Source organism: Aulonocara stuartgranti, assembly GCF_965226115.1.
Source record: "Aulonocara stuartgranti genome assembly, chromosome: 7".
Lineage (NCBI taxonomy): Eukaryota > Metazoa > Chordata > Actinopteri > Cichliformes > Cichlidae > Aulonocara > Aulonocara stuartgranti.
In genome coordinates this window covers 56,189,560-56,214,918 of record NC_138945.1, presented here as the reverse complement: position 1 = coordinate 56,214,918, position 25,359 = coordinate 56,189,560, and the positions used below count along the sequence as shown (strand labels likewise).

At 38.6% G+C, this 25,359-nt stretch overlaps 1 protein-coding gene across 7 annotated transcripts in view; it reads right to left on the bottom strand.

Annotated features, from left to right (window-relative positions):
* megf11 (multiple EGF-like-domains 11) overlaps positions 1-15,901 on the bottom strand; it is an 85,462-nt gene extending 69,561 nt beyond the window's left edge. For 6 of the 7 annotated variants that reach the window (XM_082539031.1, XM_082539036.1, XM_082539033.1 and 3 more), the window contains exon 1: positions 15,632-15,901. The gene's annotated coding sequence lies outside the window, so the exon portion shown is untranslated. Of the gene's footprint in view, positions 1-4,814; positions 4,845-4,946; positions 4,984-15,631 lie in introns of those variants that run through there. The other variant, XM_082539032.1, reaches the window with a different exon arrangement.
* Positions 15,902-25,359: the final 9,458 nt, after the last annotated feature.

The window sequence follows — 25,359 nt, the reverse complement described above, 5'->3', positions numbered from 1 at the left end:
GTTGTGTGTGTGAGAGCGTTTCAGTAGTGTGTGTGAGAGCGTTTCAGTTGTGTGTGTGAGAGCGTTTCAGTTGTGTGTGTGAGAGCATTTCAGTAGTGTGTGTGAGAGCGTTTCAGTTGTGTGTGTGAGAGCTAAAATTTCAGTAGTGTGTGTGAGAGCGTTTCAGTTGTGTGTGTGAGAGCGTTTCAGTAGTGTGTGTGAGAGCGTTTCAGTTGTGTGTGTGAGAGCGTTTCAGTTGTGTGTGTGAGAGCATTTCAGTAGTGTGTGTGAGAGCGTTTCAGTTGTGTGTGTGAGAGCGTTTCAGTTGTGTGTGTGAGAGCGTTTCAGTAGTGTGTGTGAGAGCTAAAATTTCAGTCGTGTGTGTGAGAGCGTTTCAGTTGTGTGTGTGAGAGCGTTTCAGTAGTGTGTGTGAGAGCTAAAATTTCAGTAGTGTGTGTGAGAGCGTTTCAGTAGTGTGTGTGAGAGCTAAAATTTCAGTTGTGTGTGTGAGAGCGTTTCAGTAGTGTGTGTGAGAGCTAAAATTTCAGTTGTGTGTGTGAGAGCGTTTCAGTAGTGTGTGTGAGAGCTAAAATTTCAGTTGTGTGTGTGAGAGCGTTTCAGTAGTGTGTGTGAGAGCTAAAATTTCAGTAGTGTGTGTGAGAGCGTTTCAGTAGTGTGTGTGAGAGCGTTTCAGTAGTGTGTGTGAGAGCGTTTCAGTAGTGTGTGTGAGAGCGTTTCAGTAATAATGTCCCTTATGGCACCTCATAGGTTGTAGTCCGGTTATATTTCTATAGGACAGGAAGGCTGCTGTGCACAAATGTAACAGTTAAATGTACATTTCTGTTATTTGTGAGTTTCCATCTATGTAAACAACAGATGTGTGATTTTCGATGATTTATCACAATTACATGCTGTATTATCAAAAACAGATTGGATGTAATAGCCAACTTGATCCCATTTGGTTGCTGTCAGACTGATATCAGGCTGACTGTCTCTTATGGCAACATTTAAAATAACAGTCTCATTTTGCAGCAAAAAAAAAAAAAATGACTGAAGTGAGATCGTTTTTTGTTTTTTTTTTAAACCATCAAAGGCAGAACAAAATGCAGTGGCCAATTTTGATTGGAAATCAAACCCTACGTGGAGATTTAATTCCAAATCCTAGCAAATCCTGTTAGATTTGGACAAAATCTACCTCCAGTGAGATATATGTGTGCAGCGCAGCATGCGTCAGGAACAGCTTAGTGACATTAAAAATGTGAATGTCAAGGACAAAGACCTAGTTAACATTTTGCAATGCCTAATCACATGTTTGCTATTTCCCTTAACATGGATTTTAACATTAGAATGCATTGTTGGGGGCAAGCAACACGCCCTTTAATTAATGTTGAATAACTTCTCTTCATTGCTGATTCTCCGTACAGAGAGCACTGAATAAAAGACAAGCTGGATGAATATGACGGTTATCACTCGGGGCTCTCCTGTATGACTTCGCACTGTATCTGCTCAAATCCCTGAAAATAGATTCCCTCTTTTTTGACGAGAAAAGTGTTTACACCAACAAAATGCTCTCCAGAGACCTCACTCAACCTAAATGTATTTCACTTCTGCTCGTCACCACTTTGATTACTGTGACAATGAAACCTTCCCACCGCTGTGCTGCTCCCAGTGAAAAAACAGCTGAAATAGCAACATCATTTAGGTACCGAGGTTAGACGAGTGCAAAGAACAAGCGGCAGAGTATAGTGAAGGTGTGTGTACGTGATTATATGGACTTCTGAATCTTGACAGGAACACCCGCAGTTTACATCGGACACCTGCCTGCAGAAACATTAAGTCCGATGAGACGGAGCCACCTTTGTCCCTTGCACTGCCTATCAGCGGGGACGTCTGCGTGATTAAAGCCATGTGTCTTCAGTGTGTGACTTATTAAAGTGCAGTGCAATTAACCACCCTGTCCCCTGGCTGACCAACTCCTGCACTCTTCCATGAATGATGCTCAGCAGGCATGACTGACTAGCACAAGTTAGCTCACCTCCACTCTGTGGACCCCCTGCCGCTTTCAGGACCTTCTTAGTGCTAAATTTATCACAATGCTCTGTTTCCGCTAGCTTGTGTGAATTTACATAATCAAAAGCAGTCAACAAAAACAATGGCATCGCAGCCTTATCTGAGGCAGCGTTAGAGAACGCCGATCAGTCACGAGCTTCAGCCTGTAACATGTCTTTGCACAATCAGCCTATTATCACAACTTCAAGCGGAGGGCTCGTATACAACTTTTATGAGAATTCTTCCAGCCGCTCAATCTGTTTTGTAATAACTACTGAAGGATTCCCGCAGCAGCCTAATCTGAAGTGATCTAAAGGTTACAGCAGTAACCACGCAGCACAGAGTGCCAATGAGATAAGCCCCACTGCTGGCCACCTCTATCTCTTGCTGGGGGCTGTGAGTCATTAGGAGTCAGGCCTCATTACAGAGGCCACAGTGTGGCACACTGTACGCTCTGGTTCCCCTGGTTTCAGCCAAATACCTGAGTGTTAAGAGGCCAGAAAGAGATGGTTTCTCTGCAGGTACAACAAAACTACAAAAACTAGGTTCTAAAATCTGCTTATGAGTTGTATATTTGTATGTATATTTCAAAGCTTTATGAGTGTTCTAATGAGAACCAATAGTAACTATAATCTGAGGGTACTGGTGCTTTATTTTTGAGCATTTGCTACTTTATAATCAATTATATTCAAAGTTAAATTATTATAAATACTTTTGGTAGCACGTTATAATAATGTCACACTATTAAGCATTATTAAGGTATTAGTAAGTGCTTAATTCATCATTTATATAGCATTACTCCTCCTTAGTGTGCTATTTATAAATACAGATATATTATTAAGACTATGATTGGCATCAGAGTGTGACATTATTAATATATAAAGTGCTACAGGTAGTAGTTACTTTGCTGACTAAATTTGTGACATCTTTATGTTTTCTACATATTTTTTGTCTGTGACCTAAATTGCTATAGATTTAACAGTTTTTTATTTCAAACTTGCCTCCGCCTCAAATCATGAGACTAAAATACTGTTTCCCGTATCATATACCTATTAATAATATCAAATAATATTAGTATAATAACAGTTTGCTTCCAACAGGACCAACATAATGAGTGCTTATGTTTAAGAATAGTTTCCTAATAACAGGAGTGACTTGATTGCACGTTTGAATGCTGGTGATTTTTACATTTTTGTATTTTTACTTACGTATTTTTTTTTGTTTTTTGTTTTTTTTGTTGCTTCACATTACTTGTTCTGTTCCTCTCTATACACAAATCACTTTAAAGAGACTAAGTGCATGCACTAGCATGGCAAGCGTACTGAAGTCATAAAGCCCGAGAGAGTGTTTGTCGCTGCATTTATGGGAATCTCAGTAATGCTGACAGGATGAAGTGGAGCCAAGGCAGCAATGCCTTATACCTGATCTCTCTCTCTAGGGTACTTCTCTATTTATTACACTTCAGTGATTAGGAATGCCAGCTTGACATGATCCAGCCAAGGATTAATTTCACAATCTCTCAATCTCAGGCTGGATACTCGCCATAATACTGCTTAGTTATGGTTATGGACATTAGCAGTTCAACTCATTTCTGAGGACAGAGGGCATACTGTGTTCAGATTATTTTATACAGGCCAGAAAAGAATAGTTCCCCCTGCTTTAGCTATAGGCATTTGAATAAGATTTTTCAATCAGTGAGTGAAGATGGACAGGAAGACAGACGCGCAATATTCCTATTATTAATATGCATTAATATGTATGTAGTTTCCCACGAAAAACTGCTGCTTCTTGCTGCCGCAGCACCTCACTGTACATTGTGCCTCTGGTGAAGTAGTGTATTTAAAAAACAAAAGATAGACAAAAGCAGCCATTTTATTTTCAGCGGACTTTATCTTAAAAATTGGCACAATCAGTCTTATTGAGATTAGCCTGATTCGCATCCTCAAATGAGTTTTTTGTTTCTCACTTTATTTCAGACTTTTTTTATTATTTCAAATCCACACGTAGATAAGGAAAATAAAAAATTATCTGTCCAAACATTATTTCAGCCTAAGTTTAAAGAGGTACTGTAGTATATTTGTGCTTCCACAAAGCACAACAGGTTGGGAGAAAGAGCCATAAGTGAGGATAACTATACATATACTCCTTAGTATGGATCAAAAGCCCTTCCCTTTAGTGCTGGCATTTACTACTACCCCTCCCACATCTTGCAGACTTGACATCCTGGGTTTGCAGTGCAGTTCTTCTCTTAAATATGTGACTTTCAACCCCAACGTGATGTTGCTTGTGTTATTGTTTTAGTTTAAAAAAAAAAGATTAAAAATTGTTATGTGCAAAGTAGCTTCTCCAGTTTAACGATTTTCAGTAATTACATTAATTGCTATTAATTATTTAATTGGACTGTTAAACTTTCATTTTCAACTTGTTAGTGTTTGTTATGGTTGAAACTTGTTTTTGTTCCAGATTTTTGATCAGAAAAGTCCAATCAAGTGATTTGAATTCCGAATTTTAATGCAGTTATTCAAGCTGAGAAATTCAATTGTATGGCAGCAAATATTTTAGCCTATAGAAAACACACAATCTGAAGAGCTCATCTTGGGGTAAGTATCTGACACGCTAAATGACTGTAATGAAAGAACCATTAGCCGCAGGAGGACAGTTTAAATATATCAATATATGCATTTATTCTGGTATTGAATAGATAATGAGAGCTTAGTTACGTTGCCTTACGTCAAGCCTTCGTGCCAAGGGGCTCTACAAACTATTAATAAGCTCAAAACAATTACCTGGAAGTGTTGCCGAAGCCATGGGAATTACTGGGAAAGAGAGAGGAAAAATTAAAACATCCTCTGCTTTTAAAGTCTCATGTAGCAACAACAACATCCACGAATGTGATTTCACTTTGGCTGGTGAAGCACCTGGGAAAATGCTGTGCGTCGTTTAACAGAAGCTTAATTCTGCCCACATGGTTTATTCATGTGGCGACTGCTGATATCATGGTTCTCATAAATCACGCAGTGCGGAATGCTGGACGTCCATGCGCTCAGGCAGGGCTCACTAATCTCAACACCATCTTTCATCTGAATAACCTTGCCTTACCGCAGGGCATGCCAACACCAGACTCAGCCCGTTGGAGGGAGCCTGTCCTCATACTTTTATTTCTTTCACTCTAGGCACAAAGATTTTTCGCAGCCTGTCGGAGCAGACAAACACTGCCCTGTGTACTCCCATCCCACTTTCAACCACGGGCAATAATGAGAAATTGCTTTATAGACATCAGAGAAACTAATCTAGTCTAACGTTGGCTTTATGAATCTAAAATCAGACTCACAAGGGAGGAGAGCAGCACAGTCACTCCAGCCATCTGTTCAGAAGTGGTTCAAAGAAAGAGCAGAAAATGTGAAACTAATGTGAGTAAACATAATCATCACATCTCACTAATAAATCAAGAAACCCCTGTCTGTCTGTCCTTCACATATTTCACCAAATGATCTACATCATATTTAGCGGGTGTACTGCTGGGAGCAGGAGTAGGAGCACTGCAAGAGCTTGAGGTCATGTAGATGAGCTGTGGTCTGACCTTAGGGTTTAGCCACCTCTGACCTGACGCATGATGTCACAGGTGACACAAGTTTAAACCATTCACAAACATGCTCCTGAAAGTGGACCCCACTTCCATAGAGGATGAATGCAGGAAGGGTCTCGCTGGCTCCAGCAGGTTTAAATTTGCCCATAATTTTATGTGACAAATGATGCGTTCAGTGGGAATAGGCCATTATGGTTGATATGTGACCGCACAGATTATGCCACACTCCTCTGTGGCCTCATAACAATGTCACAGTTCAGATAACATGGTTAGTTGGAATAAACTTCCAATGAGTGTGATATCTAACTTTGCTGATGCAAAGATACCTGAAGGCTGTAGAAGGCTGACACTGCACAACCCAGTGCGCAGGTTTTTGCCCAAAACCTTCTTAGCTATGAGACAGTGCTAACCACTGCACCACTGAGCAAAGCACTGGTGACTATCAGATCGAGGACTCTCTATTCATCGATTTGCTGGCTGTATTGCTAGAAACCAAAGCAAGTACATTGCTGAGTTTAGGGACCGTTTTTTGATAAGTGCTTTGATTTTGGCTATGTGCTCCTGTTCTCCGGATTTTTAGGCAGACGTAGCACTTAAAGGCCCGTGAATAAGAAATCTATGGGAGACAGCGGCTTTCCACTGCTCCCTACAAAGAGCCAATCACCTGCTTTATAATGAAAACACACACAGATGAGGTTGAGGATCGTTTTAGCTGTGTGGTGGCAGGTGTGTCTATTTATTATAGTAAAGATATGGGTAAATGAACTATTTTTTTATAGGCTTAATGCTTTGCTCTGCTTGGATGATCATGTTGGCACTCTATGTTGGGCTGTAAATGAGGCAGTAATGCCGTGAAACTCTGCATGCATAGTAATAATAGAACCTGCTGAAAAAAATTTGACTGGTGATTGTATATGAGGTTTTTTTATATCTCATTGACCCATCTATTGCAGTTATGGCTCTAGCCTCACTAAATTGGGAGACTTGGGTGGCTTAGTCTTGTAAAAGATTGCTTGAAGGCATTACAGGGATAGCTGCTGAATGGCAGGGACAGCTTCTAGAAGGTTAGAGTCATCACGTCGCCTCTGATACTAAGCATAATTGTCACATGCAAATGTATGGCATGATGCGACAATGTGATTGCATCGTAGGGTCTTTTGCTTGATTTGTGACCGCACAGATGATGTGACATTCTTCATAATGATGTCCTCAATTCGGATAACACAGTTTCTAAATAAATCTCCACTGATTATGACATCTGCCTCTGCTGACGCTAAAATGTCTCTGACAGCAGGCACTGCACTAATATAGATAATGGAGTACAGCGTATAGCAATTACAACGTCGTTTTTCTTGTGCTTATTCTAATGTCAAACTTTTTTTTTTTTTGGTAATTAATCATGTTTGGGTTCCTCACATAACAGGCATGGCACATGCAGTCATAAACATGTCACCAATTACAAGCTTTAGGCAAGAAAACTAATTAGTGAAACAACATCACTTAATGAAGCAAAATAACAATGTGCCTGATGTCACATAGCTTTGCCTGCTGCTCAGAATAGTTTCTGTGTTTCGCCCTATGCTTTTAATAACAAACCCTAGGCATCATACTGACAGCCAAATGTTTTGCAGTGCCCTCTGCACCACGTCTGTTCTCTCTTCACAGCCTGGGCATGGCCTCCTGCCGCCACCAGGAGGAAGCACCAGTCATTCCTATATGCACCAGTAAAGCTTTCCTACACCACACAGACAATTAGCCAGCCTGTGACTGATTGCACGTAATGAGATCTATTGGAGAACAGTTGGACATCTTTGGGCAAATTAATGTGTGAATATTAGCCTGTTGAACCGTCTGCTCTCTCACCAGGATCATTCTCCAGTGGAGAACAAAACTGAACCACTGTAATATTCAGCTGCTCTCTGCCTGGCGGCCCAGCCAAGCCATGTGTTCATTTCTGTATTTTAGTTGTACAGCTACAGTGCTGTGGACAAATTAAGCAAAGGTATAGTGTGGACAGAAACACAAATAAAAGGAGGTGGATCGAAGGAGGCAGAAAAGTCAAGTAAAGTCGAGCTGAGCAGCTCACCATGAAATGCTGAAACAACAGTGCGGCTGCCAGGGCAATTTTACACCCCAATAGTTTCACACCTCAGCCACCAACCCCTTCCAACTCTGAACCTTGTGTCTTCTTTGTGTCTTCATTTATTTTGTGTCAGTGTCCAAGATGTGAGAAGCCAAGCAGTGAGAAACTCGTCCCAAATGTCGCAGGGTAAGTGGTGTGTGAAGCAGACGCGGGGAGCAAGGAAGAGAAAAGCCACTGCGCGTGGATGCACTTTGCTTTCTGTGCAGACAATCCTCTGAGATATCAGAGGACTTTACATTACACTTGGGAAAACATATCATTTTATACTGATGCATGCAATGCAGTAGAGAGACTACTCAAACCCTTTACTTACAAGCAAGCAAAAGTTCAGAATACAAATGGCTACTTCAATGAAGTAATGTACTGTCAAACAATTGACTCAGAGTTCAAGTGAATTAAAAAGAAGCAGCTCTGAAGTGACTTTATCTTATGGTACGAACAAATTATTAATGCTGAATTATCAAACATCACTTTACCACTGTAACACCTCATAGTCCAGGTAATTACTTCTCAACTTAGTGGCTGTAACAGCTACAAAGGATAAAAAAAAACTGAGATGAGTGGCAGGATATGTTCAAAATTGTTATCGAACAATCATTCATCAAAGCACTCTTGATGACTTTAGAAGGATGGCATCTGGACAAAAATGACCTTCCTCTTTTTTGCAACAATATTTTTTTTAAAAATTGTGTAGTTGTGCTCTTTTCTCTGTACGTTTTATTGGACTATTTTTTGTTTGAGTGGGTAAATCGGTTGCTTTTTTCTGTTTCGTAACTGAAATAATCCTGTAATTTACTTACGCTTTACCAATACCTGACATTTTGAGTAAAAGCATCTTAAAAAATAAGTAATAATGCATAAATGTGTTTTATTTCTTTTTTTGCAATTCTATTATCTTTGATTTGCTGTGAAATGAGAAACAGCTATGAACAGCCACTGAAATGAAGTGATGAATTTCGAGGGGGAATCTCCCCTAAGTGGATGTGCTAATAATTTAGGTATTTTACATTTTGATAATCGAGCACTAGTTTCTAAATGGTAGCTCATCAAAAAAAATGGCAGAATTATTAAAGTTGCTGTCAGAATAATGTACCTGAAAACTGACTTACATGTGTGTACTTGAGTGACTTGAGTGAATCACCAGCTTACTTAGAAGCATTAGTTAGCCTACTCTAACTAATGCTTCTTTTCCAAAAAATAAAAAATCAGAATAAAACATCAACTCTTTCTGTTAAAAGCTACACCTCCTACTTCCCTCTCAGTGGTGTGCTCTCTCCGATAGTGCAGCACGTTGACCTTCTGGATCACTAGTCAATGACTGAATGAAGAATGACTTACCATCATGATTATTAAATCTGAAAATGCGCTACCGGTGCACAAAGGATCCAAACCAGGTGATCTCCATTTGGTGAAATGAGAGCTCCATCAACTCGATTTGCACGATGTACACCCAATTTTTGCCGTCATGACCTTTTAAATGTCCTTGAAACCACTTGAGCAAAATGTGCCTACTTAGACTGAATACATTAAAAAAAATGAACAAAAGAGAGGCGTTTGTGTGGCTGTGTTCAGCCTGCATAATGAACACATGACGACGCCTGTTTTAATCATATGTTAAATAAAGCCAAAATGCAACAAATCCATAAAATCCAATGCATACACAAAGCCAATGAAAGTCATTAGAAATTTGTTTGAATAATAACTGGGAAACAGAATATAACCACTAGGCTGAGAAAACAATGCACTAAAATGTATTCAGTATAAATCATCTGATTCATGAGATGCTCGCACTGTTAAAGCTCATCCTGCGGTGTAGAACTCGACAATATAATTGTGTCGTATATTACAGCTGTGGTCAACCAACATGAGCTTTTCTGCCTGCAATGCAGATGTGTCCGCATTCATAGGCCAACCAATTAATCGGTCTGTCACTAAAGTCTGTAAATATCATAGTGCAGTGAAATGTAGAAATAGTGCACAGGTTGCAAAACAATATAGCAACATATACTTACTGTTTTATGAACTGCAAACCTGTTCATTTTTAATTTATGACATCTGTCAAGGAAAATAGCATGTCTCCATGACCTGAGTGAAATAAAAACAACATAAGGTTGTTAAATTGCAGTTTTCCGTGCCATCTCAACCCAGACCGCTTTGTGTTGTATATAAAAATGCTCCTAAAATCTATAAAAACCTAATAAAAAATGATCATTGTTGTAAATGGAAGCTACATCTCCCTTACGTGCTTCTTTCAGCCTCTATTCCATTATGCTTTCCATTATAACATGGTTGCGGTGGGCAGGGATGCCTGATGCTGGTGCTAGGGGTGCCAAGTGTTTGTGCACTGACCTTCTGCTCCCTGGACAGGTCTGAGTGCAAAAGCATCACCAGTAAGGGGCCAAAGGAGATGGGACACTCAGCTGGCTGGTGCATTATTCATGAGTCACCCCTGTTGAGTGGGCTGTTATTCAGCATCCAAATCCCAGATGTGGTTCAATCTGTGCTCCATTCAGTGTCCTGACTGCTGGCCATTGATCACAGGCAAGGTACGCGGTGCTGAATAAGCGCTGGGGCTTTATGTTACAGGGCTCAAAGCGTCTCACTGATAACACAAAGATCCATCACTAGACATTGGAAAGGCTCCAAAGTATTCTCACTGGAACTGATCAGACAAGCCGAGAGGAGATGCAGCTAAAACATTTGCTACGACGGTGCACAGCATGTGGCAGTGATGTGACAGCAATATGTTGTATGTCAGGTGTCATACATTTACATATTTTTTGGTTTTTAAATAAAAAAATAAGCTTATATTTACTTATTCAGAAACATACACTCTGACGCACATCCCTGTCAACAGACAGAGAAAAAAAAATAGTGTGACGAGGTCCCTGTGTGAAAGGTGCCAGAGGCAAAATATCACCCTCTAATAGGCATCATACTACTAATGGACAGTTGAGCACAGTGAATCATTTGTCTGCTTTAATCATCAATCACATAAGGGCAGCTAAATGTGGCATGACCACAACTCTGTCTGCATTTGTCAGGATGATGATCATAAGCCATTGATCATGTTGCTGAATTACTGCACAATATAAAACGTGAATAATAATTTCCATTTCACTTTGCCTACTGAGACACAACACTACAATTCTTTGATGTGAGTGATAAATTGTGGTTGTTTGTCAAATTTGTGACTCAGACCCGATTTGTTTGGTTGAGGAAACAATGCAAAAATAACAACATTAAATATGCTGGGGAACATTTAAGTTTTTAAAGCCCTTTTTAAGATGAATGGCTGTTGTTAGGATTTTCTGTTTAGCAGGCGCTACAAACTGCCTTAGTCTTTGACCACAGTTATGAATCATCTTCTCCTTAAGATTTCTGGGGACTTCTGTGAAATCTATCACATCTATTCTAACTCATTTTAAAACATTCTTAGTGCCTATTGGTACCTTTTTGATGCTGTCAAATTAAATATTAAATTTCATCATGTTTCTGACAAGCCAATAATTCACTTTTCTACTTCTGCTCAACAGCCTGAGCTCTCAAAAGGAAAGATTAGCTTAGTGAATATCTGTGGCTTCTTTAAAGTCCACATAAGCGATTAAATCATTTTTAACTCCAAAGTAATTAGTAAGCAGTAAGTAAACTATGTGTGAAAAGCATATGCCTGAGATGGAGAGTGGATTTCTGCTGTCTAAGGCATAATAATGAATAATAGCCTTATCAGCAAAGCACAACACATCCCAACATGCTGAGATATTATCACTGTTCATTTCCTCAGCTCATGTATCCTGTATCTCTTGGTAGAAAATATGTCATGTGGTCTCTTGCACTGTAACTGACAGCCTAGTCATGTCAAAAAACTTGGGCGTTCTACCAGGGCTCTCTACACAATACGGGGAAGGGAAAAGCGGCAGATCCAAGCAGATGCATCAGCAGTATTTGTAAAAAGTCACCAAATTCCCGCAAGGGACATACTTGTCATTAAAACCAACAAGAAAAGAACTGATGAGTGCATTAATCAGAGCTTGGCCAACTATCTGTGGTGAGCTGTAGTCCACGGCGTTCCTCCCCAAGACTGCACCTGAGGGAGGGAGGATTAACGCAGCTCCGCACGAGCTCGTGTATCTGAAATCTGCCTGAGCTCATCGTTTCCTTGTTCCTCGCTAAGAGGCTGTGGCTGGATATCAAGCAGAGCCAATCTATTCCCCTGCAGAATGCTGGCTGACCGGCATCAATGCCATGCATTGTCGAATTATTAATTAAATGTATGCAAGGATAATCAGATGCAGACATGACCAGACCCTTGGGAAACCTAATGTGGAATTGTAGCTCAATCTAAATTGCAGATGTCTTTTTGTTTTTTAATGCCAGCTAGCGACGACGTTTTATTGGCCTTTAAAATTTTGCATCACTTTGCACTTATGTAACTTTTTTGTGATGCACAACATGCACAACTGTGACTTTTCCTTATAATCCCCACTTACAAGAAAAGCCAAATGCTCTTGAACAAAAAATAAATAAATAAATAAAATAACCTGTAACAAACGTGTCTATTTTTACTGGTAACGCTACAATATTGGCTACTGCAAATTTATGTCTACAGACGAGGTAGGTTGTGGGTGTACGCTGAGGGATAAACCGTTTTCACTCCCTCTACTCAGCGCAAAATGTAAATGCCACAGCTTTCAAAAGTAAAGCAAAGTCTAGGTCCTGCCTCCATATATTTCATTAACTTTTGTTAATGCAGTTGCTATGGCTCCAGGGTATTTGCTCAATGCTCAATGCACTTTTGCTGAAATAATAAGATCTATCAGTCATTGCAAAGCAAAAACGGCTTAATTTGCAGAATAAAGGTCATACTAGCTGTTACTTCTGAGGGACTGACAGAAAACAGTGTTCATTACAGCAAATTCGAAAAGAAACTAAGCCCTGAAACACAGCACTATGCTGAGGTGTCCACATGCAGTTTTCAAAATCAGTGTCAGATTTATAAGACTGAGACGACTTTTTAGGATTTGCCCTTTTGAACCAGACCCAACCCCCAAACAGTACACACAGCAGTTGTAGTTCTGCAAATCCCAATACACTAATGGAGAGATTTCACACTGCCAACAGTCTATGTCTACGCCTGCGGGGAAAACTATTTCTAAACATATGCACGAAGCAGTGTTTTCAAATCCCTTAATTCACATGTGTTTAAGAGATTATATTGAGCCTGTGTGAGTTTCAACCCCCAGCTGGTCAAATCTTAAATGTAGTTACTGAAAAAGATTGTTAGGTCATCTATAGAAACGGAAATGTAAACTATACATGTATACTTAATCCCTACAATTTCGGTTTAATGAATACTGTGAGTTGCTACATAAAAATCACATTACCACCATGGAATGAATTTTTTCTTTTTTCTTGAGATGAGAGAAATTGGTCAGCCTTCCACAGCTATCTGCTTCCATTAATCAGCCCTAATTAAACATATTGATTGAGCCAAACATCGGGATTTCCAGTTGAAAGGGTTTACTAGACTGTAAAATGCCTGCAAAAAAATGACCTCCACCGAATGCATGAGGCACTTAGGTGCCCCGGACACAGTGATCCTTTAAGTGAGCCCCCAAAATAAGACAAATATGCATCTGTTCAGTAAACAACATCAGAATTTACGGTGTCTGAGCGGCAAATGTCGTCCTTGGCTCCACTGAGAGCTGAAACCACTGAAGCTGAACAGAGTATTACTTTGGTTTCTGGCTCCATGACCCCTCATTAGAGGAAAGTGTTGCTTAAAATCACAGCTTTAACCAGCCCTAACTCTGGATATCAATGTTTATATATATATATATATATATATATATATATATATATATATATATATATATATATATATATATATACCCCTTTTCTCCCATTTTCCAAGCACTTGCTATGCCCTGACAGATTGAGTGAACTACTAAAAGACAATGACTGTTTTTCTTTTACTAATTATCTACAAAAGACTAAAAAAAATTATTACAGTTAGGTATTGTTATTCACAGTAATATTAGCAAGAAAAATGTAAATGTGATTGTTAGATGAAATGATTCCCTAACCTGTCAGACAAAGTGAAGGATTCTTTAACTAAATAAACACTTAAAAAGCTATTATCCATTCAGTGTTTACATGATTTATTGACACAAAGCCGAACACAAGGTCATTTTTTATATTTGTGAAAGGCCTGACATTTGAAGATACTCCATTTTCACGGGACAATAGGCAGGTATGAAAAAGGAATATGGTGATTTTGTCAACTTGTTTGACAGCCTAAAGCTGAACTGTGGGCATAAAGAAAGGAAAATGGGAGCAATATTTGCCCACGCTTTCTAATATTTTGACAGGTCATGGTGGTCCAGAATAACAGCTGATTTGACAAAGGAACAGATGATCTAAATATAAAGGCAGTATTTGTTAAACATGAGTTAGGACACTGTGAATTATTGATGTGCTCCAGTTAACTGGAGAACAAAAAAACTAAATGAACACAGAACATTAAAATTGCGGTGTGATTTAACTAATTGTGTAGCCCTTGAATACTCAGAAATGAAGCTGTGAATATCAAGTGGAGTCTTGAAAGGGGTTACAATGAACAAGCCAGAGTTTCTGGAAACACAACAGCACACACCAAGTGTCCAAGTCTCACTCAAAAACTAAACCTTCACTGCTGTAGTGTCACGGTGCATCCCTGATAAATGACTTTATGACAAATTGCTATAATGCAGAGAACCCATGCTGAGTATGTGGAACAATGTATGCAGCGCCAGCAGGGCAAAGCAACAGTAGCTACAGTGTGCGTATTTCTTTGTGTGTGTGTCTGTGCGTTGTGTAACGATAGTGATATCATCAAAACTGTATGTTTTAGAGACGGGTTTCTTGGTTTTGTTTATTCTCCCACAAAGGAAATCAGCAGCAGTAATGATTTCATGATTAAACCATGGTGCAGATCTGCTCATTGACTAACAGGCTAATGCAAGTTTAATCAGATGCTTTACGTTGCACTTTGTTGTCATCTAGTGGTTAAAAAATGACATAACATGCCGCATGTCATTTCTATTCTGTGCATCCAAAATGTTCATCAGTCTTAATCCTTGAGTTTGAAGGACAGACCATTATCTCAAATCCTGGTTCTATGAATGTCTCTTAAGCTTAAAAAACGACGTCGTGACATCGCAGTTACACAGGGGCCACTTACACTAGTGTTCATATCAAATGTGTAACATTTAAAAGGAACCAGGGAATGAACGATCACATTCAGCACACAACCAACCAAACTAACTCCAGGCAAGGCAAAAAAGCATCACAACAATGCATAAACTGCAGCAGTTCAAATAAAAGGAAAGAAAATCTAAATCATTAGTATTCAAAGCTTTACAGCTTTAAAAAATGACAATCTTCAAAAGTAATAGACTAGTTTGAAAAGGCAGAGCACATTGGCATACAAAAATATATATGGGATAAAAGAAAAACACTCGGCTTCGCGACTGCAGCAGATTAGAAAACTCTCCGGGATGATACAGCCCTTTTCTTTGGCACAGCGCGCACATTTCCGTGGGATATACTCGCCAATAGCCTAATTAAATGGAAAGCACAATTTGTCACAGCAACCAACAGCAGCGCGCTCAGACTGCAAGTTACTGCGGAGCCACTCCAGCAGTTAAAACAAAAATACACAATAATGTATTTTTCTCTCTCTCTCTCTCTCTTAAAATAAAAAAAATCTGCTTTAACAAACATCTGGAAACATATTTATCGCCACACATGCTGCGCGTGCCGATGACACGGCTGCTGCAGCATCATTTACAAATCGAGCCCGATTTGTCGGGGGGAGGAAGCATTTGACTCACCGTTCGCGGAAAGCTGAATTGGAAAGTTATCGACCTCAAGGCGAAATAATTGACAGGGTCCACCGTGCAACGAGCTCTTCCATATTTAGTTAAAGCAGAAAGTGAACATTCGGGCAGGATCGGTGAGAGCAGGTACTTTGTGGAGTTGTGTCAGCGCAGGGCTTTTTCACACTCGGCGACGCGCACGAGACAGGTGCAAGGAACCGCCGCCGCTTCCTCCCTCTCCTCTCTCCCCTCCACGGGGTGAAGCGCGGCCCACTTTAAACTCTGGTGACGTCATGGGCGCTGATGCTGATGCTGCCCTCCTCCCTACCCACCTAGTCCCCATCACCCTGCCGTACACCTCTCCGCACATAAACACACACTTGCTTGTTCTTACAGAGAGGATGATTCCACAATATTATTAGAGCAACCTGGGAAACATCTCCCCTCTAACCTCAGCAGTTACAGCCTACAACCTGTAGGATCTCTTTCAGATTTCTTAAAAGTCTTTTTTTCTCATTCTGCAAAGCATCTTTCATCTAAGCTACTTCTATACATGGATGCAACATTTAAAATTGTATGTGGTGAAAGAAGCAAATTGCCTGGAACAGCATAATTATTATAATTAGATCCTATTTCTGAAAGGATGCACACTTTAGTTCTCCTGTGAACCAGAGAGGGAAAAAAGAGGGGGGAAAAAACAAGTTACTTAAGACTGAATTTTTTTCCCCTTCTCTTTAAATATTCAAATGATTGTTCATAATCCACCTTTACTAACAAATCCTCATCTGCGTGTGACAGATTTAAGGAATATTGCTAAGTTTTTACAGCGACTTCTCGCTTTGCAGTCCTGATGTTTCCAAGGATTTTTTTCACATGGAAGATTTGCAAACCAAACCCTGGATCTGGTTCTTAGTTTGATGTTTAAAGAGATGTGCCGCTTAGTGGGAAATTAGAAGGTGTTAAGAGGAGGGAGACTGTTTAAAGAAGCTGTGCATTTTTTTAAACTGAAAAATAATGGCTGTCATTTTAAATATGAGTCTCTTGATACTTTTATTAGCAACAAAGTTTAAAAAAGACTTCTAAAAACACATAAATGTGCCAAAGTTTGTCATAATGTGACTTATAGCACTTTATTGAGTCCATCTAACTTAAACACTCACATGCCTGACATGAATACTCATGAGATGAACAAATGTACATTAGTCACAGTGCAATCATTGTGTTGTTTTTGTTGGTTTTCTTAAAGAAAAATGCTCAAATATATTTTTTCAGCAGGAACAAGTGGGTTGGCAGAGACATTACATTGTGAGGATGTGGGAAAGAATTGATAGATGAAGAAACATTTTGTCAGTTTTGGTCTTTTCTTGGGACTTATTGATGAAAAATGTATGACAGACATATTGTGGAGCAACAGCTTTATCCTTCAGGTGAAACTCAATGCAGAATGTGTTGAAGAAATGTGACAAGACTGAAAAGCAAAACATGACATGTCCTGTCACTCACTTTTGTTGCCGATTCTTGTTTTGTTTCCATTGCCTAGCACACGTGTGTTTGCCTGCATGCCAACCAGCCAGTAAGAGTACACTCTGGATTGTAAGATAGAACGTTGGAGGCGTTTTTTACCTTGGCTTTGTCTGTCCATCAGAGCCCTACTGCATGCTCCCCAGCACAACTGCAACAGATGTGTAAAAAAAAGTGTCCAAATGTACCAATGCCACAGCATAAATTACTTTAAGTATGCATTATGCAGCTGTTGTATAATCTGATTTCTTTTTTGTAATGCATTCATGAGAAAACATCATCATCTCACTGTCCTATTTAATTGAGGCAAGGCTAACTGCTGCTGTTGTCTTAACTGCTGATTATATGAATGTGATTATTTTCAAATTGCTCAAAATTAAAGTTGAAATAATTGCTGTTGCCAAGTAGAGGTACAACCTCACAAATCCTTATACTTTTTATTATATTATAGTTATAATTTAGGACAGAAAATCCACAAATTATCACATTTGAGAAGCTGTGTAAATAATGAACTCTACAACTTGTCTGTACTTCTATGGTTTCTTATTGTTTTTAGCAATATTGGTATTTTAAATCTTTTTCTGGTTTTGGTTGTTAGTTGATACAAAAAGATTTCTTTTGTGTCTTCATATTTGTAGTGAAGTAGAAATGGTGCATATAGCCCAGCATGTATTCCATGCAGCTGCACTAAACTCAAGCCCCAGCAGAGCACCGTGTGGTCTGTGTGTGTGTGTGTGTGTGTGTGTGTGTGTGTGTGTGTGTGTGTGTGTGTGTGTGTGTGTGTGTGTGTGTGTGTGTGTGTAGCCTTTTACTTATTCTTGCTGAGTTAAGCTGAGTGCTGGACTTTTGTTTTCATATTTTTATGTTCTCGGTCACATATGCAGTCCTCTGTGTTTTGCTGTTGGCTTTGCTCCAGATGAACCACATCTGCCCAATGTTAGAACTGCTTTTGCCTCTGTATTATTGCTTGCTGACTTATCATAATCAAACAGAAGGGCACTGCTCCACCTTCCCACTGCCACTGGCTAAGGGGTAAAACTTTCTTTATATAACATGATAATCTATCACTCTACTTAAGGCTCTTAAAGTTAATTATTCTTTGGAAGAAGTTGATCGTGAATTGAATCGCTTTATTCTTCTTTTATTTCTTGTTTGCTTCTTCTTGCCACATTCATAGAAAACTTCTTATAAAACATTTTGAGATTAAGAAAATTGGCCTCCTCGCATTGATACTCGAGTCAAGAAATCATACACTACGTTTATAAAATTTAAATTAAGGAACACTGCTTCCTGTCCAGAGGGAGACACTCAAGGTGAAGGAAACAAAGAAAAAAGACAAAAAACTAGAAGGCTCGGCACTTGAAAGTCTGTGCAATGTAGGCAATTACATTAAGTGTACTGAAGTGGGAATTTCAAACCTTTTGCATGCAATTCAACCATCAAATAAATGATCCTTATTTATGTTAATCCAGAAATAGAAAACAGTGCATGAGTACCCACTTGTCCTGCCACAGCTGTCCCATCCTGTCATTGTTTTTCTGTATTAGTCATTGGACAGATTTGCATGTTTGGGACTCAAACTTTTGGCCTTTTTTCTCAGCAGGAGCAACTGGCGGCTGTTATCGGCTGCTTCAGAAGCTGCCTTTGTGGCCTGCTGCAATCCCAGACCACAAATCCCCAACTCCCTGACCAAAGTAGTGGTGGATGAGGCAACAAATCCACAGCATCAAACAAGACATAGTGTATTCTGGTTTTCCAACACTACTGCTCATCCTCAATCAGCCCATCTGAGCTTGTTTCTTTTATGTCTCATCTGTTGTCTCCTGATGGCACAGCAGTGTCTGGAAAGTGGAGAAAAGAGCGGACTTGTTTTGACCATATCAGGGCGGTAGGCCGGCTTTGTGATAGACTATATATACAGATCCATCTATCTATCTATTTTCTTAACTGCTTATCCAATTCAGGGTCGCGGGGGGCTGGAGCCAGTCCCAGCTGTCATAGTGGCTAGAAGACTGTATATATATCTTTTTATCTTTTTTTTATTACCCACACTGTTTGCTCAGAAGTGATTCCTGACTTCCTTTAGGTACAACATGCCCAATGACATTTTTTGTTTTTCAGCCTCTCAGTAAAACAAACCTGCTCATTAAAAATACTAAAACTAACAACAACAGACGAATAAATTTCAGGTAAATTTGACCACCATCTTTCTTGTTTCATGGTGTTTCTCAATGTATCAAGCAACACAGTTCATTTAATATTTACGAGGTTGGATAACCCCCCAGTTCCTCCAGAATTAACGTCCCCGTTATTCAGGATTATCCACAGATCACATTTTCAACACTTTTCATTTTAAGTACTTCCTGCCCTCTGGACATTTGAAGATATATATACATATTCTCTGCTTTGAATGATAATTTGTCTCCTATGTGTTTTTTGACAAAAAGTTCAATTATTTAGTTGATTTTCTCTATCTTCAGTACGTGTCTTCGAAAATATAGACTCTATGAATATTCAGATGTTCAAATTCTGCTTTTCCTGTCACACATAAGATGCGTCCCGCCTTAGAAAATCCTATTTTAATGCAGGTGCACTGGAGATTTCATGTTTGCACATCACACGTACATGTCTTAACCTCTGAATGGAGGTGAGAAACTTTCCTCTTTCAGTAGATGAAGATGAAAAGAACTTCTGTGTCAAACTGCACACATACTCCATTCAGAACAGTGAAAGTCAAACATCCATGACATGTAAAAAAAAAAGAACAAAACCAAAAAACAGGTGAAACGACTTTTTGAGAGGAGGCGTTAAATGCAATCAAAGACAAATAAAAAAATAAGTTACCAGCACTGCAAAAGATTGGAGTGTTAGATAACTCGGCACCTACTACAGTCATGTATTCGAATGTCTTTGGGCACCTGCAGATAAAGGTAATACAGACAAACAAAAAACACTTTCAAATGAAAAAGAAAAGACAAGAAAAACAAAAAATTGAAATGTTATCTTTTGGGATTGCTTGATGTTTGCTATCTTGAGTCAGAAGTGGACCTTTCAATTGATTATTGATTCGGAGCACATTCGAAATTCCACGAAGGAATGCCTTATAAACAAATAAAGAGCGAGTTATTGAATGGTGTTGTCAAAGCTCACATTTGAATCCTATTGAAATGTTGTGGGGAACATTTGAAACAGTCCATACAAGCAAGAAAACACTCACCCTGGCATCTGAAGGATTTTTACATGGAGAATAGTCAAAAACCTTGGCAGCCCAATATCTGAGACTTTGGAGAAATTATGCAAAGTGCCCACAAGAAATTAAATATACGAAAAGTGTTTGATGCAAGTCTACTTACTTTTTCCATTACATGTACTGATATTTTTATTGAATAGCAATGTTTCACTTTAAGTGTTCTTCCATCTTTATTTGTAAGCAGCGTATTGAAGAAGCTTAGGGTTAGTGTCTCCTTTCAAAGAGAGGCAACAATTTAGTAGTGATGTAGTTACTTTTTCCACATGATTTTATGTACGATTAGTATTAGAAATAATTATATTTTTTTCTTTCATTTTATGAAATATGATCCCCTTCAATCTCACTGGCACAGTGTGCAAAAACAACGGTCGTTCTTTAGATCGGAGGTTCCCCAAACAGCCCCAAAATAAGCATAATGTTGTTCTTGTCATCCTAATTATGGTTCTGTGACTATATGTGAGGCGTTCCAACCCCTCAGAATGGAAAAACACTGCTGTAGATGTTTTATGGTCCACATTAGATACCAACACTCTAGAAAGGTCTGTTATGCTCAAGTGCCCACAGCGCAGTTTGTCAAATGAAACTTACAATTCTCAGATTTCCTGTCTATGGGCCAATCTTTCCTCTCTGTCAGTCCTGGTTTATGAAGAAAAAGCTGATTATGGCAGCAAGATGCTTTTGGTAAAACAGGCACGGCTCACTGGCCTTGTGTCCGTCAGGACGATGTGTAGAGACTTCAGGGTAAATTGTAAAAATGGGAGTCGATTTAAAGTTCTGCTTGATGTCTAATCTACACGCTACATTTAGGCTGACAGCTAATACATCATTAGGGTAGAGAATGTCAGGTGAATCTACTCTTTGGTAGACCTAGTATATTTTTTTACACAGAGATCAAACAGTTTGAGCTGAGCAGTTTTCCCCAACAAAACAAAAAAATTTAGTTGAATGACTCCTTTTTAGGGATGAAAATTATTCAAAGCGTCCCATCTCCAGCTGGGAAGAGTAGTTTAGTCAGCGATTTTAATTCAGGAAGCAAGCCTTTTTTGACTTAATGGCGGTCATCATTGTCTTCTCCATCCTCCTCCTTCCATCGCTGCTGTGGACTCTCTGGTGGTTAGGAGCACTACCCTCAAAGTATTTAAGAAAGAATTTTAAATATGTAATGGGTGTATGTTTCATGTCCTTCTCAACAACTTTTGTGATGATGTTTTTCCCCTTTTTCTTACTGTTTCTATCTCCATTGCTTTATGTTAAAAAAAAAATAGTGAACAAAACTTGGGAGTGCATAAAAAGTAGACAGAGGATTAAATCTCTGCTTTTTTATAGTCTGCTCTTGTTTAACAGTTGTTTGACAAAATGCTTGTAGGCTACTGGGTCCTTTACTAGAGGACACAGTTTGCTGCAAATATGATAACAAAAAAAAAAACATCCCACACATACACACACACAAAACCCCATCATTAATGCAACATGAGTCTGTCCTCTGAAATGTTAATGTGTTTATACAATCATTGTGAAGATCAGCCTTCTTTATGACGAGAAAATGCAAATGCCATTTTTTGCAGCTTATATCACTTTAAGGTAAATACTTAAAGGATAGAGGGAGGTAAGTACAGATTACATTTTGGGAAAGAGCAGTTCTCTGCCCTGCAGAGGGGGAGAGAGGAGAAAGCGGCGCAGAAAGAATAACCAAAACTGGGTGTTCAGTACTGTTATTAGTCAGAAGCATGCTCCAAATGAGTTTAACGTTATAACCGTCTCCACAACCCTCAGGCCCCCTTCCAGGTTAAAAACCACATTTATACAAATAGACAAAATTTCAAAATGTTGATAATTGATGAATAAATAAGTATGTTTTTTGAAATTATAATTTTACCATTCTTTTATCCCCTCTCAAATACTACAACATGTTATGGTTAATAAATGAGCTTCGTCTTATTTAAAATCCACCGGACACAGATTTATTTTACAACATAGGGGCAAAAGAACATTCAGATGGTGGCAGCGTTAGTGGAGAAAGAAAAGACATAAGTCTGAGCCTCTGTAAAAATCCACCCTCTTGTACAGTATGAAAAGAATCAGCAGCTTCTAAACAGCCACAGCGGGTGTCAACAATAATAAAAGATAGCAAATGTACAAAGGGAAGTATTAAAGAGGGGAGGGTATTGCTGTGGATGAAATCAGAAACAGAATCCTTGGCGATTTTGGTCTGAAATAAATAAAACAGGAGCAGAGCACGAACAGAAAATTTCACTGCCTTTCTGAGAGGCTATGACCTAAAATAGTAAAATGATTTTAAAACACCATCTTCAAATGAGATGACTGGGTTATTTACAAGTCAACTCATCTGAAGATGTCGCAGTTTTAAAGTAATGTGGGAGGAAGAGAAAAAAGAGGAAAAACACTATAAATAAGCCTTGTCATTGCTTTGTTTGCCAGGTTTAACTTAACTGGTATATGTTTAATTACCACTGTAATACTACATTATATCAAAACTATAGTTTGACAGCGAATTAATCACAAATGGCTTTTGAGATTGTTCCTATGAGTTTCCTATATTAAAATATTAATAACAAGCAACTGCCAGAATGGTAATTTTATCAGATTCTCTTGCTTTATTCTTCAGGTTTTTTTTATATATACACATATATATACATACACATACACATATATATACATACACATACACATATATATACACATATATATACATACACATACACATATATATACACATATATATATATATATATATATATATACACACACACACACACATATATATACACATACATACATATATATACATATATACATATATACTGAGCTGGCATTTAATGTAAATACCTAACACCTATAGAATAAAAGAATAGAAACCATTTAAGCATGATGAAGGTCATGTGTATCATTGGTATTTTGAAATATTTTTAAATTAATAGTATTTTAAAATAACTCAAAATAATGATAACAACATAAGGGATAAAATATCTTGAAGTAAAGAGGGCTGGGTACTTTTCATTTCTTTTGCACCGCTTTATTTCGTCGTTTGCACTACAACATGCAGTTTCTGGCTTTTTCCTTATTGATCCTAAAAAAAATCCTTTGCTATTATTTTATAATGAGGAAACGTATTTAACACAACTTTTTGTAGATCAATCACGATTCATGTTAATTAGATATAGACTTGGTGGCGACTGTTTCTTTCATCACTGACTCTGTGACAGAGATGTTAATTGCATCGAATGATTTCGAGTTATGGCGCCGTTAAAATGGGCTGCATTATACTCAGAGGAGCTTCTAATATACACTGTTCAAAAAAATTAAGGGAACTGCTGGAGGTCATTTTGTAGGGGTCTGATCGTGATCCTTCAGTTTCTCCTTGCACAAAGGAGTGGATACTTGCCCTGCTATTGGCCGTGTTCGATGGCCGTGTCCAGCTGGCCTTGCCTTTCCTCCACATTCTTCAAGCTGTAAAAGTGAAACTTCATAACTGGACAGACTGATGTCTGTTAACCAACTTTGCCTTATACTGATGATTGAGTGTCATTATTGTTGGTATTATTTTTAGTAGTGTCTATATTAATGCCTACATTTCTGTTTAAATAAAAAATATCTCTTTATAAATATGTTAATGGCACAAATGATATCTTGCAAAGTAAGATCACAGCGATGTATTTATCACAGAAATTTCTGATGATGCCATCAAAACCTGTAAGCAGAGCTGCTGTGTTATATTGTAATAGATGTACCTGTCATTAAATCCAGGTGCACCCAGCTGAGTGCAAATTAAATACGTCTTCCCTAATTATATTGTCTGTTAAAAATGCAAACTCTGAACAAATAAGTCACCATGTTATTAGATTTCCCCATTAAATGGAAACTCGCTATTACTTAGAAAAGCAACTGCTTGCTCTAACACAATTCATGAGGTGTCCCTTACACATGGGCCCACAAAATTCTGACAAACATCAAGTCTCCTCAAACAATTATACAAGATGTTTCAAAGATGTCCTTGAATTGCCGGAATAACCTTGTGGTGGAAAATTACTGAATCCTTTTATTTTCTTATAGCTACTTTTGTGGCCTCAACCTAATCCTGTTTGAGTTTAAAAAACAGCTGATATAAAACCTGTAATTTGCAGTGGTAGAAAGTGGCTACATACATTTATCCACTTGAGTCAACCAAAAGGAGTAAGATTATTTCTTTTCCCAGTCTTAATCGCCTTCATTATGGCTTTATTCATAAGTAGTTGATCTACATAACTCCTACATAACTACAGTATTTTTGTTTTAGTGCTAGCAAGTTGTTGTCCACCAGATTCTTGTAGGATCTGGCTATTGGTATTAAATTTAAAGTCTTACACAGTGTAGGATTAAGTAGTACCACTTGTTAGTCGACTGCATTAGTTGGGCACTAACAATAAGGAGGCCATTCTTCATGGTCTTCATGGTTTTCATGTAGTGCTGTTGTATTAGCCAGAAGCTTGTTACGCCATCATTCCCCAGGGTCTCCCAGTTTCTGGATTTTTTGGATAGTTGTTGTTGTTGCCTAAGATGTCACTGACTGCAGAGGCAGTGGCATAAAATAATTTGTTCACTTCAGCAAGGGATAGCTTATCATTAAGCCTATTCTTAATAGCCATGATTGCTCTATTAGTTATTTTTAACCCTCTCAAGCAGGCATTGCAGATTTGCAACAGTTAAAAACTAACAACCTGATTACCCCACATACATATTTTATGAGTTTTTTTTACTCAGAAGTACCACTGCAGGTATTCTTTTGTACATTAGCAACAAAAACTTAATTTGAGCCTGAGAGGGTTAATGCTGATTTTACATGCTTGTCACATTTAATTTTTAGCATTAGTGGTCTTTCATCAATGTTTCTTTTACAGCCTTCCATTTTCTCAGGATGTTGTTTACCATTTCCTCTACTTTTTCATCAGCACTGTGTTGCATTTGGGTGGTCTGA